The sequence below is a fragment of the Passer domesticus genome, chromosome 5, assembly GCF_036417665.1.
Source record: "Passer domesticus isolate bPasDom1 chromosome 5, bPasDom1.hap1, whole genome shotgun sequence".
NCBI lineage: Eukaryota > Metazoa > Chordata > Aves > Passeriformes > Passeridae > Passer > Passer domesticus.
This window is the reverse complement of record NC_087478.1, coordinates 3,419,729-3,428,703: the sequence shown is the minus strand read 5'-3', so window position 1 is coordinate 3,428,703 and position 8,975 is coordinate 3,419,729. Positions and strand designations below refer to the sequence as shown.

Sequence of the window (8,975 nt, the reverse complement as noted above, 5' to 3'; positions counted from 1 at the left end):
TTACTCATTGAGGAAAAGGTCCAAATAGCTACTGGACAATGCTACTTTTTCTTTACTTTCTTACTGGGAACACACTTAGGTTTAAGAAAAGTCTGGAGATCACATGTAGAGCTCCTCACTCAAACCAGGGCCATCCTAGAAGTCAGATCAAATTTCTTAGTGTCCCACCTGGTTGAGTTTTGGATATTTCCAAGGATGGTGATTTCATAGGTTTCCTTTCCACTGTTTGACCACCCACAAGGTGAAAAAAAGGTCCACAATATCTTACTCTCCTTAGTTACCTTGGTCCTGTTGCTGTTCATCCTGAGAAGGATTTGTTTCAGTCTTTTCTACACCCCTCATTGCAATACCCCATCTCATAAGTGATCTTGAATTTTCTCATCTTAAAACTCTGAGCCAACCCAGGACCCTCAGCTTCTCTTAAGCCATGTGCTCCTGTCTCCACTGAACTTGTTTCATAGGCCCATCAAAAATTCATATTTATTCTTAGAGAATATAAATTCCTTTCTACTCATCCTCTTGGTGTATGGTCTACAAGTCCTAGACACTCTGGGCAATTCCTTACACTCACACAGGATGAGCACAGACCCTAATGATGAAGGAATTTCCAAGTTTTATTCAGAATAACAATTGCTTTTTAATTTGCACTTCCTTTATGAACTCTGTGTAGACTGGTAACTGTTAAGGCTCTGAATCTTTGGATCAAAGGCCTCATAGAGGTAACTGTAATGTTATTTTTAAAATACAGCCTCTCCTGCTGCTGGTCAGCTCTCCAGTATGGTGCTGCCTTTGGTAAAATGCTTTCCGAGAAGCCCAAATGGCACAACTTTTTCTCAGAAAAGGAGGTGGAAATAAACAAGCAGTGGTGCAAACACATAGATCACTTGGCATGGAAAGTGGAAGCAGAGCACTGTGAAAAAACAGGCTTCATAATTATATAATCATTTTACAACCAGTAAAAAAAATAGGAAGGGAGCAAAATTTTTAAAAGCTGCCTTCACTAGAATGAAAAACTGGGTCTACTTGCCCACCTAAAGGGTAATAATAGCCATTCTGGGAGTGCTAAACTCTTTGAACTGTGTCTAAGTACCACTTCTGTTTATTTTAAGGAAGGAAACTGTCAGGTTCTGTTTGTTCGTAGTGAGCCATCCACAATGTGCTTGATGCATTCAGGACTAGTAAAATAGTGGTACATCAAGTATAGGAAACAAGAGGTTTATCATGGGATTAGTCTTACAGAGATAAAAGTAATCACAGAGTTGCTCAGGACTTCTTGTTTGCTGTGAAACTTGACTACAGGAGGTGATGGGTCTTTTCTTTTACAGCTTTTTCTGGTTGAGGAGGGAGGGAAGTGGGGTTAAAATAAAAAAAAAACGTTCATCTCTCCATTATTTTTTTCTTCCCCATCGTTTGGTGCTTTGCAAAGGGGCAACTTTATTTAAAGGGATCATGTTTCTACCTTGCAACAAATCCCAGCCATGATTTTTATGGGCTAATTGCATTCCTGAACAGGTCACGAACTCTGGTCTGTTTTATTTCTATTCCTGATTTTAATTTTAATTTTTTTCAAAAATAGTAAAAGAAAAGTGAACTGATGCAACTAAGACCATGCTTTTACTCACAGTGCTTGTATTATGGGGCAAGTCATTTACTGTTTCAGGGAATCAGGTGTTTTATAAAACAACTGGCCCAGCCTATTAGCTCATCATCTGGTGTCAGGGTTCCTTTATTTAAGAGAAAATTTATTTTTGATGGATTTTTTAATCTTTAATGCACAGTGGCAACATCTCTCAGGGATACCATCCACAAGCCAGATAATTCTTCCACAGTTCATTTTTACCTGTTTACTTTGAGCTTCTATATTGCACAGTGGACATATCAAAACTCTGGGAAAATGCTGTCTTATGGAATGCAGATGGATCTCCAGGCAGTGCAGGGCTGTTGCATGAAGATTTGGACTATCCAAACACCTTGGAGAGGGTGGGGTATGTCTGGTTTTATTTTTGGATCTGGAGAGCTGAGCTCTTCTCTCTGTCTGCTCAAACACCAGCACATGGCAGTGGTTGATACAAGCTTGGATTTCACACCACATCAAAAAGGATGGTCCAGTATTCACAGAGAACTCTTTGGGACAGGATTCCCCTTAAAGGGATGTTCTGAAAGAAAACCACCAGTCCAAAATTGAGACAATTAAATTAAAAATAAGAAGAAGAAGAAGAAAAAAATTGACTTCAACTTTTGTACTGGTAAATGTCAGAGTTCCATATGGTTCTGGTGATCCTTAAGAGAAAAGTGATTGGGGTTTCCTCTGTTTTGCATTGGTCCTCTCAACTCTAAGTTCTGCTGGTTAGGAGCTGTCTATGTGGTGATTATTTTTGTTGGTAAGTCCTGAACGAGCACAAAAATAATGTACAACACAGAAATTACAAAATTACATGCATTCAGGTAAGTTCCATGTGGGATGAATCTGTCTCAGCTATGTTGAGATGACTGGGACAGGAGCCTACCCCCAAGTGAATGTCTAGGATACCATCACAGTGAGATCTAATCATTGGAGGAAAACATCTGATTTCTCCACTTTTGGAGAAGAAAAATCACACCCTGCCCTCTACTATCCCGGCTGGCTTTTTTTGACTTTTTTTTTTCCCATATGCTAGAAAGAGGATTTGGTCAGGTTTGTATCTGTACTTTTTAGATGAGCACTTTTCGTCAGGTAGCTCCCATGTTTTTTATTATTATCTAAGAGATGTAAGGTTCACCCATTCTGTCTCCAAAGCTTTTGAATAATTTCAGAACTTCTGCTCAGAGTAAAATTCAAACATCAGTGGAAGGTATGGAAAAAGAAGTGAAGGTTGTGGCTTTGCTCACCCCATGATCCAACCAAGTGAGTGGAATTGGTGTGGATGATGACAGGGTAAGTTCCTAGGATAAAGGAGTGCAGTGGCTTATCTCTCTCTGCAGAGGAAACAGGATGTTCCCACAAAATTCTGCTAAATATTGACCTAGATACCTAGCAAAAAATCTTGTCCATACTCAGAGACCTGTGAAAGGTCTTTAAGGAAAATATTTTTTCAAGCCCTTGTCCAGCACACAGAAGTTATTTGCCTGACAATGAATGCTTTTTAACATTTGTGCTAAACCAAAACAAACCAGGGCTAAGCACTCCCATAAATCACTATAAGTTGTCTCCTTCCAATTCTGTGAACACAAGAGAAAAAAATGATGAAGGTGTAATGGTGGCCAAACAATGAGTTAAAGACATAAAATGGAATAAAGCAATGAATCCAAAGCCAAATTGATTTTCACATGGCCAGATCCCAGCAAGAAAGGGATGATTATGATTTCAGGTATTCATATTACGAAATAATAAATTCTTGCAATCTCTTTTTTGTCTGACAAAAGGCAGACAAAGAGAGGTAGGATAGACAATTCAAACAACCTCACTGCTCTCCACAATCCCTCTTTGCAAAAGAATCCAACAGTTGCATGAGTGGTGGTACAGTATCACTACAGTATCACTTTAGAAAGAACAGCAAAGTTTACTTTGAGAAGTTTACTTACTCAATTTTACTTTGAGAAAAATCTCAAAACTGTAAGCAGAAAAATTAAATCATGCCAGCTGACAGACTTTTTAAACTCTACTGTGTGTTGCAATGGAAAATAGATACCAGGAAAAAAAAAAAAAAGAAGTGTTTTAAAAAAAAACAAACTGGTTTACAATTATTATTTTTGTTTTGTTCACACCTTTACTTTTCTCTCAGGGTGTGATCAGGTAAATAAATTTCCATAAATTTTATGTGCTATGGTCTATCTTGTCATACTCCCAATTAGCAAGTTCAGATTTTTTTTGGCATTGTTTAAAAACAAGCTTTACTTGTAATTCCTACTTCCTGAATAATCGCATGAAAAGCAACTAGGTGGCCAAAGGTGAGGTTCTGTGTTCTCTGGATGGATGAACAATGCCTAAATATTCATAATCTACAGTTTGAACTCCAAGTCCCTCTGCCATGCTGGGAAAAAAGGCCATTGTGCCAGTTCCATTACACATTTCCAGCAAAGAACCTCACCACAGTCACGGCCTGATCCAACCTCCACATTAGTGCTTTCTCTTTATTTTAACCATCACCATTTTGCCTTCTTATTGTCAAGAGGTCATTTTTCTCCTGGTAATCACAGACAATAGGCATAACTTTTCAGCATCACACACAAAATCAGATTTTTTTGGCCGTTCCTCTGACACAAGGGCTTGTGAGTGCAGGTGACCAAGCTCCTCACCACCTCATCCCTGAAAAAACACTTTTCCTTCAGTCCTCTGGGAACACTAAGGAAGCCATCCAGGGTAAAATTTAGATGGAAATATTTATGTTAAGTAGATTATTTCCAGCCAAACATTCAATGTATTCAGGTCATGCCTGTCTGCTTCAGGGAAAGCAACTGTTCTGCAAGCAAAGGGAAATTGGGAGAGGGAACAAAAAAAAACCCACCCGTCTGCGGAGTCAAAAGCCAAAGACGGGCCTGGTCCTTCCCTTCAGAGGCCTAAAAGAGAATGAAGGGAAAGTCTGAGACTTCCTGCCTTTGTAAGGAGTTTACTAATTAAATGTTAATTGTGGGCCTCGACTGACCAACATTTAAATGAGGCCTCGGAGCCAGGAATTGGGCTATTGTGGTTGGATTGTTTATACGGACAGGAAAATGGCTTTCTAAACATCAGATTCCTGCATGCTGGCCAAGCTCTGGAGGAAGCTTCACGTGGAGCACTCCTAGGGATTGTGCCCAAGGACTGCTCCCGCAGAGCTGCTCCAGCCTCAGCCAGGGAGTGATCACACATTCTCCTGAAAGCCTCTGGCTTCTTCTTTTCCTGCAGCACGGTGGCTTTGATGAGGACATTGAGCAGGCGAGCGATGTCGGTGCTGCCAAGGGATGCAGTTCTCTAACACAGACAGAAGGTTCCCCACCTCATGTGCCGTGGGTGGTGATTAGAGGATATTTGTGCCTTATTCTGAGATTAGAAGTGGTTTGTGGCAGGAACTCTCCATTTTTCATCTGTGTTTAGTGCAGAAAGCAACAGTAAGGGACGGTGCCTCAGTCACGACTGCAGTACCAAAGTCCTCAGGATTTAATGCTTCCCTCTTTACTCTTCTTGATAGTGTCCACATATTCAGATTGGCTGCTGAAACACGTTCCAGTCTGGGTTGTGATGCACCTTCTATAGCTGGGGCTGAATTTTTGGTTTTGGGGCATTCAGCAGAGATTAGAATTTATGAGTCTAACTAGTTGCACCACTCCTTCACCTTTTTTTAATCTGAATTTCCTCGGACAACTTGAGGAGCCTTCTTCACACCCATCACTCACATCACCTGCTGTTTCTCATCCACAATCCTCCCGCTAAGGAGCAATCACTGGGTATGGCTCTGCACTTGAACCACTTGGATCAGCTGTTCAGCTCCTGTCATTCCTCCTGCTTTACTTCACTACACATCTCAAAATCCAGCCCATATATGCTAAGCATCCTGTTAGTGTCTATCTTCATTTTCAACATCTCATGGCAAGCAGTTTTTGAAGAATTCATACTATAGTTAGCCTATGTGGTCTACATTTTTCTGAAACTATTTCAGTACAGTAGCATGATATTATGAGGTAAAAATGGTTTTGGGGTGCCAGAAGCCCTGGAGGCAAATTGTTTCCTGCATATCCATTTCTTCCCTGGATTTTCAGTGACTTCATACTGATTAAACCTGGCTACTCTGCCTTAAGCGTGGTGGCTGTCATTAATACCTGTCCCCATCAAGGCCAATAAATTTGACCTGGAAAATTCTTGTTGAACTTTCATCCTCATGTGAGCTTCCCCTTTTATTTCTGTGTTTAAGTTCTACCTTTGTATTGTTGGTAGTTTAGATTTGAAAATGTATTTGACCATTATATCTCAGGGGGGTAGGAAAAAAGTACTTGCCTGATTTACCAATTAGCCTTCTATTTTATTTTAGAAATTGATGTCAGGGAAGTGAAGTGATAGCCTAAGCCAAGCTGAAAGGTTCTATTAGTTTTGGGGTAGCCACGGTGTTAAGCAATTCCAGCTTACCTGGGAAAGGTCAGATGAGTCCCAGTGATAAAGCACACAGCTGAATGTTGTGCTTTATTGTAGAACAGCTTCAAGCTGTATTAGCCAACAGTGACTTAAACTAGTAAACTGGATTCCCATCCAGTCCAAATTGAGCTTTTGTACCAAAAGGTCCTACTGGATTTCAAATACTGAAAACTGAAGCAAAACCAGGTTTCCTGTTGTCTTTCACCCTCAAAAGAAAACAAAAATTCATGTTTGCTTTTTGTATGTTTCATTTTTGTCCTAGTTTAACAGTGAAGATTAAGGCCTTCTGCGCCCATAGAATATAAGGAAGTAAAATGCCTCCCCATTGTCCCTGTACTTTGGAAATGGCAGTAGGCCAAAGTGTAACAGAAAGCTTGATGAGAGGGCTCTAGCATCCCTCAGCTCAGGGATTTGGTTGTGTGTCACTGGCAGTCCTGTAGTACCACACCCTGAACTCCTCTTTTATAAAACTATTTGATTTTTGTCAAACAAAGTCATACCCTGCTTCAAGCAGTCCCTTTTGGTAATTTTGCTCAGTTATATTCCAGCTTCGCATGAAGATGCTCTGAGCAGTGTTTGGTGTAATATGATCTGGTCGTAGTGTCTGCCAAATTCTCTGCTGGGATCAATCAGTACAGCACCACAAATGCCAAGGATGGAATTTACTGGGATTACTGGTTGTCTGCTCAATTATTTTTAAAGAATTTTTTCCTCTGCTAAGGAAAATGTTTCTTATTTCTTCCCTTTTTGAGAATAACATTGATTTCAGTGCAGGTACTTCTGACCAGCAGAACTGCACCAGATGAAATGAAATGTGTATTACTGCATATAGTGGGTTTAGATTAGATGTTAAGAAGAAGTACTTTACTCAGTGTGGTGAAGCACTGGCACAGGTTGCCCAGAGAAGCTGTGGCTGCCCATCCTTGGAAGTGTTCAAGGACAGGCTGAACAAGGCTTGGAGCAACCTGGGACAGTGGAAGTTGTCCCTTCCAATGGGAAGGGTTGGAACTGGATGACTTTTAAGGTCCCTTCCAACTCAGACCCTTATAGTAATTCTATGATATCCATTTTCCTGCAGAAGAATTGGCACATGGTTTTTCTTATGTAATGGCCTTCATGCCACTTTTGCAACAAGTTTGTATCATTTTTGTCATCCATTTTTGTCATGCACAGGAACACAGGGTAGTTGGAAGGAAATATTGCCACCACAGTACAGATGAACCACTGACCTACCAGCATCCAAACTTCTTGCAACAATTTTTTCTTCACTTTTTCACTGAAGTGAAATATCTGAGTGAAGTAAATAGTCAGTTCACACGTGGCCTGTTATGAAAGGGGTGAGTGGAGGTGGTGGTGTCTTTGCCAGACATGGTTAGAGATGTAAAATCCTCTTTTGGAGAATTTGGTGGCAAATGTGCTGTGTGGATGGGTGAGGAGAAAGCTCAGACTGCAGAACACCTCTCCTGGTTTGTTTTCTTCTTGTTATTCATTGGCTCTTCCTCTAAGTTTTTGTTGTTGCTGTTTACAATTTATTTTTGGTTTTTTGTTTTTTTTTTTAAGGGAAGAGATAAAGAAATGTCCACATAATGTTCCTGAATTCATGTTAATTTGACTGTCTTTTGTGTAAATACATATATCATTGTTGTTTGGATTATGATTCTCCTTGTGCTAGGCACTTGTGAGTCTTACTTTTCATATACAAATTTATCCCATAAACTCAGTACAAAACCCTGGGAAAGATACATGGCAAGGAAAAAGGGTCTATTCCAGTATTTGTTGGTTCATCCTCTGGCTCTAGACACTGTATATGAGTTTTCCAGAGTGAGGACTTTGGCAGGTGCCCTGCATCTTGGTGCAGTCACAGTTATTTCCAACTAAAATCATTAAATCAAATGCAATTTGCAAGTAAGTAAACAGTTGTCACAGGAGGCTTAATCTCAGGAGATGTTGGCAGACTGACAAAGAGATGTTGCCTCAGCAGCAGGAATTTTCCTTCCAGACTAATCCTAACCTTGGAGGACTTTACCTCTGTTTGCAAGCACATAAACTCAGTTTGTAGGCACATAAACTCATACTTGCACTGGTCATTTATAGAGTGGTCATTTCAGTATCTCACCTCTCAAGGAGTGTAAAATCAGGAGATTGATGAGAAATTCAGATCACCTCCCCTCTGAGCTGTCAGCTCCTTACTCCTCTTACAGTCAGTTAAAATACAGTATTAGTTATTGTAATAACTAAAAAAAAAAAAAAAAAGTCTCCAGGCTAGGGTGTCCTACACACAAACATAACCTGCCTGAGCCAGGCTTCAATCCATTCATCCATCCCGGTGCCCCTCTCCAGCTAAATCCTGAATCAGAAGATGAGAACACCATAAAGAAGAAATAAAAGCTTCACAGCAGACATCAGTTAAATATTTTGTGGCTCCCATCTTCCTTCCCTTCTTGGTGAAAGGTGGAAGAAATTATTCTGTGTTAAATTTTTTTTGCTACACAAAGGAAAAAGTTTAGATTCTCCTGATGATTTGGGGAAATTCTGGTTACTATAAACTCTGGTCAAATCATTCTAGTTAGGAGGGAAAAAAAAGAACAGGAAGTAAAATAATTTATTTTTTAAAAAACCTTTTTTTTTATTTTTGGTAATAAATATGACCCAGAAATAATATAATAATATAATCCTCTGTAACAGCTAGAGAGCTAGAGTTGAGCTTAAGCCTTGAAGTACGAGGTTTAAAATGCCTTCCAATAATTTTACTGTCTTTAATTATGGTTTGTATTGTTATCCTTGGTATCTGTATGAATGGCCAATCATTTTTTAATTTAGTCTCCATAGGGGACAAAGTGGATGAGATAACATTATCTGTGCCTTGCATCTTGCTACCTGTTCTACAGAG

At 39.8% G+C, this 8,975-nt stretch overlaps 1 long non-coding RNA gene across 2 annotated transcripts in view; it reads right to left on the bottom strand.

The window, feature by feature from the left end:
* Window positions 1-1,942: 1,942 nt before the first annotated feature.
* LOC135301217 (uncharacterized) overlaps window positions 1,943-8,975 on the bottom strand; it is a 71,766-nt gene continuing 64,733 nt past the window's right edge. Inside the window, exons 1-3 of one of the 2 annotated variants that reach the window (XR_010362948.1) lie at window positions 4,623-4,710; window positions 4,485-4,536; window positions 1,943-2,156 (exon numbers count right to left, since the gene is read on the bottom strand). This is a non-coding gene — a long non-coding RNA (uncharacterized LOC135301217). Of the gene's footprint in view, window positions 2,157-4,484; window positions 4,537-4,622; window positions 4,711-8,975 lie in introns of those variants that run through there. The other variant, XR_010362949.1, reaches the window with a different exon arrangement.